The sequence below is a fragment of the Cupressus sempervirens genome, chromosome 3, assembly GCF_028749045.1.
Source record: "Cupressus sempervirens isolate cs-2001-9-10 chromosome 3, ASM2874904v1, whole genome shotgun sequence".
NCBI lineage: Eukaryota > Viridiplantae > Streptophyta > Pinopsida > Cupressales > Cupressaceae > Cupressus > Cupressus sempervirens.
The window spans coordinates 714,309,367-714,318,061 of record NC_143120.1 but is presented as its reverse complement, the minus strand read 5'-3'; positions in this window follow the sequence as shown (position 1 = coordinate 714,318,061).

Here is an 8,695-nt window from a genome sequence, read left to right as displayed (position 1 = left end):
TTTACTGTTGTTTTTTGTTTAGTTGGCTTTTTCTTGTTCAGGCTTTTTCGATGTAAGTTGAACTGGCCTTTTCTTTTCCCTTTATGTTTGGCTAGGCTTTCATGCTTATTATCAGTTGTATGACTTGTCTTTGTTTGGCTGGACATTTTATGGTTATTATCAACCTTGGTTTTTGTTTTAACATTTGGGTTTCAGGATCCCTATAAAACCTATTTTTCTTATCAAAAACATCACATAACAGCATCATAAAAACATCCACTTCCCAAGCCTCTGGAAAATATTCCTATTTGGCCAAACTACTAGGTTTCCCCAAACCCTATCACAAGAAAAAACATAACATCTCAACATGCATTTAAAATAAGTGTATTTATTCAACCATTTTAGTTTTTGATATAATTTCATAAGATCGATTTCCAATAAAGTTTCATGTTTTTATTTTCGAAATTTTTCCCAATTGATAAAGGTTTCCAAATTTAGATCGATCAAAATATAAGTTTCATGTTAATAACTTAATGTGTTTATTTATTTTTCAATAACTATGTATCTGTTAGAACCCAATGATAACCCACATAAATACTTATTTAACTTAAACTTTACAGACAATTCTCATTTAATAATACTTTAAAAGTCCAACTATAGAAATGAAATAATAATTATATTTAATAAACATATAATTTAATTTAATTAAAAAATTAAATTCAATATTATTAAGTTATAACTTAACTTTAATTTAATTGCATTTCAAACTAAATTAATTTTAAATAGAACTAAATTTCATTTTAAATAAATATCAAATATTATAATGTTTAAATTATATTTAAATCTAATAATAAATAACTTTATAAAAAATTATTTAAAAAATCATGTGGGAAAAAAAGGTTCTCATAACAGCCTTACTACCATAGTAGCAAGGTACTACCACAACAATACTTGTTGCTATGACAACGAGCATGTCACATGCAAGCTTTCAAAGCTAGGGACATGGAGAGTGGGGGTTTGGGGATGGTGCCCCTCGCCCATAAAAAATTATTTTAAAAATATATTTTTTATAAAACAAAAATCTCTTCCCCCTCCCCCCCCACCCCCCCCCCCAAAAAAAAAAAAAAAGCAAATAATTTGTAAAAGTTACCACAATCATTTATATTACTGTGGTAATGAACATATATATATAATTTTTCCTATTTTAATTATAGATCTTATAGAAAATCAACCAACAACCAATTTGAATCTTTTCTCAGTTTTCAAACCCTACACACAAATTTCTTCCTTAAATTCAAGTTTTCTAATGAACGTTTCAATTTCAATTTCATAGACAATTTAATAGCGAAGAACAATTATTTTCCAAACACGAGTTTTTATTTTGAAAATGTTTCCAATAAGCAATATCGATATTATAGACTTCAAGAATACATAAGTTTTTGAGATATTCCTTTCAATGATTTCTACGAAAATCCTACCTTACTTTGATGTTATAAATATGGCAATAACTCGAACCTTGCAAATTCACGTCTCCCAGATCCTTTAGGAATTTCCTATCTTTCAATTCCAAAAGTATCTCCTCCAAATTTGTGTGGAAAAATGAGCTCCAATCTCTTAATAAAGAGCCTAACTCTACCTAGGGTTTCTGGTTTCCACAAACATGCAAAGGCCTCTCTAAAATAACGTTTTATTATTTTAATTTCTTTATGCAAGCTCTGTGTTTTTAAATTAGAATAACCTTTAATTAAATTATTCTCACTTTATTTTTAATTAGCAAGACGTTTTTACAAACCATATTTACTATTTTATCTAATGATAATATTTAAAGTTCACTATTTAAATGCAACCTCTAAAATTATTATTGTTAAATTAAATAAATATAATTACACCAAATTTAGCCTTTTAATTAAACGTTTGAATTCCACTATTTTATTTAATTAATTTCTTGATTAATTAAATATAATAAAAAATTAATTTTCTCTTTAACATTTTTGTTTGATTAAATCAATTAATAATTTTGTTGGTTGATTTAGATTACACATTAAAAATCACAAAAGACCCACATACTCAAATAAGAAATCTTGACCAAAAGCAACGTAAGAAACCAAACTCCAAGGTTTAAAATCTTGAATTCATGTCACTTTGATGAATTCAGAAAGGTAAAGAAATCATATACTTGTTCTTTATCTTAGGACAATTAGGTTCGGGTTTAGGATTTAGACTTGAGAACTATATCCCCTCTTTTACCATTGAGATATTACGATAGGGCATGATGGTCATAGAAATTTAGGAAAGTTGATGCCTGGTATCTGCAATCTGCATAAAAGCCATATATGTACATATGTATATATCTAAATTAAACAAGCAATGGCGAGGAGTGGTACATCGTGTAGATCCCAACTAGCAGGTAACTATGACTCCCTCCCTAAACCACATTAGATATGTCAAACATAAAGTAAAACATACATGTACACCATACACATGCAAGTATGGGGTAAGTAACCATAAAACCACATATAAACCATCCATATAATTGTCATCTTGAAAATAATTGAAATCACTATATGAAGTATACAAAGCATCACCATTAAATGAATAACCATGAACACATAAAATATCTAAGTATAAAGTATCTCATCAAATATATAATCCAAACATGTAAATAGTATCAGTCGAATCAGGTAACCAAGTACCACTAGATAAAATCACATAATCATAAAAGATATCCTTAAAAAAATTGGCAATAGAACATGAAAGAAAACTAGGGGTAGGCACTATACTTGGGGTGTCTGATACAGGAGCACCCTAGGGAAGTTAGGAATCCTTTATTTAGGGGCTTTGAGCTCAGATTTTTGGAGTAATGGTTCATGCAGTTGGGGATGTGTTCGAGACATATTGGCAACCTTTTTCCTAAGAGTGCATGATGATTGGAGTTATCATCTTGGAGTTAGATCTATTTTTGTTAGTGTTGGTCATGTGTTCCTGATTTACTAGCAGACTTTAGAGATTGTTTATGTCAGCTTTGATCCGAGAGAGTTGGCTTGTGCACTCTTGGATTTGGATCATTGGATGACATGCATACCTATGTCTAAGTGTGTGTATTCTTATGTGGTCTTTTGATTTAGTTGTGCATTATAAACTTGGGGCCTATCCTAAGTATTTAATTATTTTCTATATTTAATATTTGTAGCCAAGTAGACTTGTGGTTTGAGGGTGTATTTAATGTGAGTGTTTATTTAATGCCAGACTGACTTGTGGCTTGGTTTAGTATAAGTAGAGGGTCTTGTCTTGTCTAGAGGAAATCATTATTCAGTATGGAGAAGATAGAGTAGCTAAGATGAGTGAAGTTGAGAAGGGCTAGTAGCTAAGTGTGAGTTTGGAAAAAATAAGAAGGTTACTTGGTGGCTTGTGAGCACAAGTTTAGATTCTTATTGGAGTTTCTACCAGATTGTAGATCTAGACTAGCTAGAGATTGGATCTTGCGAGGTCTTGTTGAATTACTATTGTAATTTCTTATGTATTTTATCGTAACCCAGAAGGCCTTATAATTGAGCGTGTTAAATGAAAATTTGCATTATTATTTATATTCCATTGTGTGGTTTATTTTTAGGGGCTAGGACATCTCCTTTGGGGATTCTCCTACCTTATATTGCGCTAGTCCAAATCTACACCAAAGAGAACCAGGGATTTGAGATTGTACTAAACAATTTCAAGGAAGATTTGAATGAGAAAAGAGATAAGGGAGGAAAAGATATAGTAGGTCCAATTGTAGCAATACCAATAGTAGAAATACCTCTCATTATTATGCCAGATCCACAAGCTAGTAGTATTGGTGATCACCCCTATGGAAATCACATTTAGGATCTAACAAGATACGAAATTGGAAGGAGGGAACATTGAGATGAGTGACATGGGTGGATAGAAAGTACAATGATAGTATATGAGAAAGATGCTTTTAGTTGCACTTTTTTATAATTTTGTATAATTGATGTTGAAATACAAGACAAAAATGTGTAGAAAATGACTAGATAGAGTTTCTTAATAGGCTATCCTTCTATATAGGAGACTCATTTATCATGTGTTTATGTGATTTCTTGAAGGAGATCTCAAACCAAAGATGATCATGGCCCAAAGGGGATCTTAGCTTGAAGGCTATTTTGGCTTAGATGTAATCTCGACTCAAAGACTCAATCTTGGCCCGAGGGGAACCAAATATTGATATCACCTTCAAGATGAGATCAAGATGACCTTCAAGAAAGCATCCCCTTTGAATTGAGATTTCATTCAAGACATCATAGTGGTATTTGAGCCAAACTCATGTCATCTTATGGAACACTTATAGAAATGGATTGGGTTGAGTCACTTAAGAAAATCAAGAAGGATTGGATTTACGGTAGATGGAAAACATAGATATCTCTCAACGAATACATACACCTGAGGTTGAGGCATATCCTCCAAAGGTGATAGGAATTGCAACATAAATCTTAGTTGAGTGATTGATGATTTCTTAGTATCATAATCCCTATGAAGAATGAATGTATGTCTATGAAGAATGAAGTTATTCCTATACTGCAACCACATGAAGATTTGAACAAGAAAGAGTCAGCAATTGTCCCTTCAAATATGGGTATGTGCAGGATCACGGTGGGCCAATAATTGGTGATGTGAAAAAAAAACTAGTCCAAAAGTAATTTGAAATTCTCTTTGATATTTTCCCCAATCCTTATACCAATGCAAAAAAAACTTCCTAAGCATATTGGGTGTATTGGATACTTGATACCTATGCATAGGTTTAAAAGAAATCTAGACACTTTTCCTCATTTTTTTTCCAACAACAACAACCTCCAAAATTGGGTATAGGGAAGGAAATTAGGTATATGAAACAACCAAGCCATTTTCACTCCAGTTTGCATCTAGCCATAGGTAGGTTCAATTTTTATTGTTTTTCAATTGATTTAGTTCATTTTTTATTATAATTTAGGATTTTAAAATGAAGATGAAAGTTTTTTAATTTGATTTATAAATTGTTATTCAAATTGTAATTCAATGTTTATTTGCATTATAAATAGGCATGGTAAACCCTAACCAACCTCTAAAAAACCCCTAGCCAAATGATGATTCTCAAAACAATCCATGACCACCACCACCCCCTCAAAACCCTCCTCAAATTTAAGACTTAATTAAATAAAATCTAAATCAATTGAGGGTTGTTCAACAAACATTGAACAATATCCCTACTTTATCTCTCATGCTAGCCACCCTTGATACTATTGTGGATAATATTGAGGATCTCACTAAGCAACATGATGCAACTCTTCGTTGGTGTGATGAGATGCACCACCAATTTGATGATGGCTTGGATTATGATGGGGTTCTAGCCCTTAATATGAGTAAAAAGGAATTAACCAACCTCTTTGTCAACCCCAAAATTGGTATAGTAGTTAACCTTAGAAAACCAAAACAAGCGTTCAAATGGTGCACTAATGAGGCCTTTAGAAAGGGTTTTTGGGATTGCTTGTGGATGGTTTTTGATAAACCACCGCACAACAATATGGAGATGCCCATATATTTCATGAGAAATTTATATGATGATTTTATCAAAGGGCATAAAGTTAATTATTGGAGCATTAAGCTCAACATGTGTGTAAGGTGGAAATCTACATGATAGACCCAAGGCGAAGTAGAAGGAAGCCACTAGGTTTGTCCCCCTCTGATCCTCACCTCTCCTCTAGTGCATCATCCTAATGTCATCTCTAAGGTTAGTGTGACATCTATTAGATCCATTCATCATTTGAGCATATTACAAGTCACCCAAACTAGGTCATTGTTGCCTCCTTGTGTTGATGATGTCAGTGCTAGTACATTTGGCAGTTTCTCACATGTCTATGTGTCGCATACTTGTATTATGTGTAACAATATTTGTTTAGGTCTCATTACTAGTTCTGAGTTTCAGCTTGAGGTTGGGGATGATGACACAATAGGCATGGATGAAATGACACACACAACTCTTGCGAGAGACTAGGAAGGGCAGGCAGAGACATTGACTCCTTCTGTTATAGTAAGTCTATACATTTGATTCATAACAAAAAAAAATTGACAACTTCATACTTATGTACATTATGTGATTCATTTATGTCTAGCTGATGACAGGGGAGCAGATGAAAGATTTAGATTTTGTAACACTTTCGGTCATTTTATTTGGTCTTGAGACTGCTACGGTGTGTATTATTTGATTACTCATTAATTTCCTATTTGATATTGTATTTTACATTATTTCTCATCTTCTTTTTCTCTTGTAAGTTTCATCTGTCATTGGGGGACAATGTGAGGGGCTTGTGCCACCAATCATTGACAAGGGGAAGGTAATTATATGTTTTAAAGTCATTAAATGAATATATATTGTCATAATTGTACAACTATACTTTTAACTATCATTGGAAACACCTAATTTGATGGAAGGTGGTCGAAGAGCTTTGTATCTTTGCTCACTCAGTCAAAAATTGTCAATCAAAGATCACCTGAGGTAAATTATAATTTGAAATCTTGATTATGTTATTAATTTATTATGTTATCATTAATAAATTTATAGTTTAAGTAGTAGATCAATCTAACAACCATATAAACATGTTAAGGTTGGAGTTGGTGAGGTGTCTGCTTTGTCGAGGACATATGTGGGAACTCTTGAATGATGGAGGAAGGAGTGGACAGAGGTAAATGAAGTTTCCTTCATTATTGATCAATATACATTTGAATAAATTTATATTTTATATGTACAAATCATTTAATTAACTACTTTAACTTTGATTTTGTCTTTTTTGTTCATACAAAATCTAACGAGTTCAGAAAGTGCATTGAAGAGGCTCTCCATTATGATGATCATCTAGTAGCCTAGGATATAGTTATTTTTTAGGGATGCCTTAGGGCACATTTTCATATGGAATATGCCACATTTTGTGTATAAACTATGATTTCATAGAAATATTTTGATGGCATGCGCCATATTTTGTATATGGATGTACATTTTGACATACATTTGCATCAAATTTGTATATGATAATATATTTTGATATATTATATTATTGTGAATTTTTGCACATATGTATTTGTATAGTGTATAGAATCTTGTTTATTTTAATTATGTTCATTATAATATTTTTAATTGGAATCTCATTCATTTGAATCTTGTTTATGGTTTATGTAATTGATATCACAATAAGAGAAATGAATTGAACTCCTCCAAATATTTAAGGAACCCCAAAACCGAAATCCCTCAAGAAAAAATATTTAGAAGCCAAGAAAAGTCCTTGAAAATTTTCAACATCCAACTAACCACGAACACAATGAACAAAAAAGTAATAAGGGCTCTAGGTTACAACCCTTGAAGATCACTGCTCAAACATGCTTAGTGAACCTTGTAGAAAACTTTGGTGTGTGGTACTCGTGAATGTTATAGTGACTCTGTGATCAAAATAGGGGTGTCACTAGGGTTTTGCTTTCCTATTCAAAGCTAATGATGCTAACAAATCGAATCCATAACAAATAGTTTCAAATTTGTGTAGTGGTGGACCAATTCATTGAAGAATACCACAAGATTTGGCATCAACCAAGATCCTTGTTTCAATTTAAAAATAAAATTGATTCTCCTAGAACTATGACATGTTATTATAGACATCAATATCATGGTCCTGTAGCATATGATAGTTTGTTGATAGGCCTCACAAGCTCCTAATTACGACCCTCAGAAGATCATTTTCCAAACGTGCTTAGGGAACCTTGGAGATGCTCTGGTTTGGGGTGCTTGTGAATGATCAAGGCTCTGTGTGGAAGAAAAATTAGTCTCACTAGGGTTCACCCACCCATCCAGAGCTAGCAACACTGACAAAATGATGCCACGAAGAATAGTTTGAAAGTTGTGCAGTGGTGCACCAATTCAATAAAGAACACTGCAAGATTTTGTATCTACCAAGATCATTATGGTAATTTCAAATGAAATTGATCCTCTTATAATTGAGAGATATTATTGTAGACATCGATATCATGGTCTTGTAGCATATGATAGTTTGTCGATGGGCCTCACGAGCTCCTAGTTATGGCCCTCAAAAGATTGCTACCCAAATGTGCTTAGTAAACCTTAGAGATGCTTCAGTTTAGGGTGGTTGCGAACAATCAAGGATCTCTATGGATGACACAATGGTCTCACTATGGCTCACTTGCCCATCTAGAGCTAACAGAGCTGATAAAATGATACCATGAAGAACGGTTTGAAAGTTGCCCAGTGGTGCACCAATTCACTAAAGAACACTATGAGATTTGGCATCGACTAAGATCACTGTGCTAATTTTATATAAAATTGGAACTCCCAGAAGTAAAAGAGTTTATTGTAGAAATCAATACCATGGTCCTATAGAATCTAGTATTTTTTCGATAGACCTCATGAACTCCTAGTTACAACCCTCGAAAGATCACTGCCCAAATGTGCTAAGGGAACCTTGGAGATGCTCTACTTTAGGGTGGTTGTGAATGATCAAGGATTTTCATGGATGAAATAGTGGTGTCACTAGTGTTCACTTGCCCATCTAAAGCTAACAATATTGAAAAAATGATGTCATGAAGAATGGTTTGAAAGTTGCATAGTAGTGAACCAATTTACTAAAGAACACTACAAGATTTGGCATCGACCAAGATTGATGTGCCAATTTCAAATGAAATTAAAACT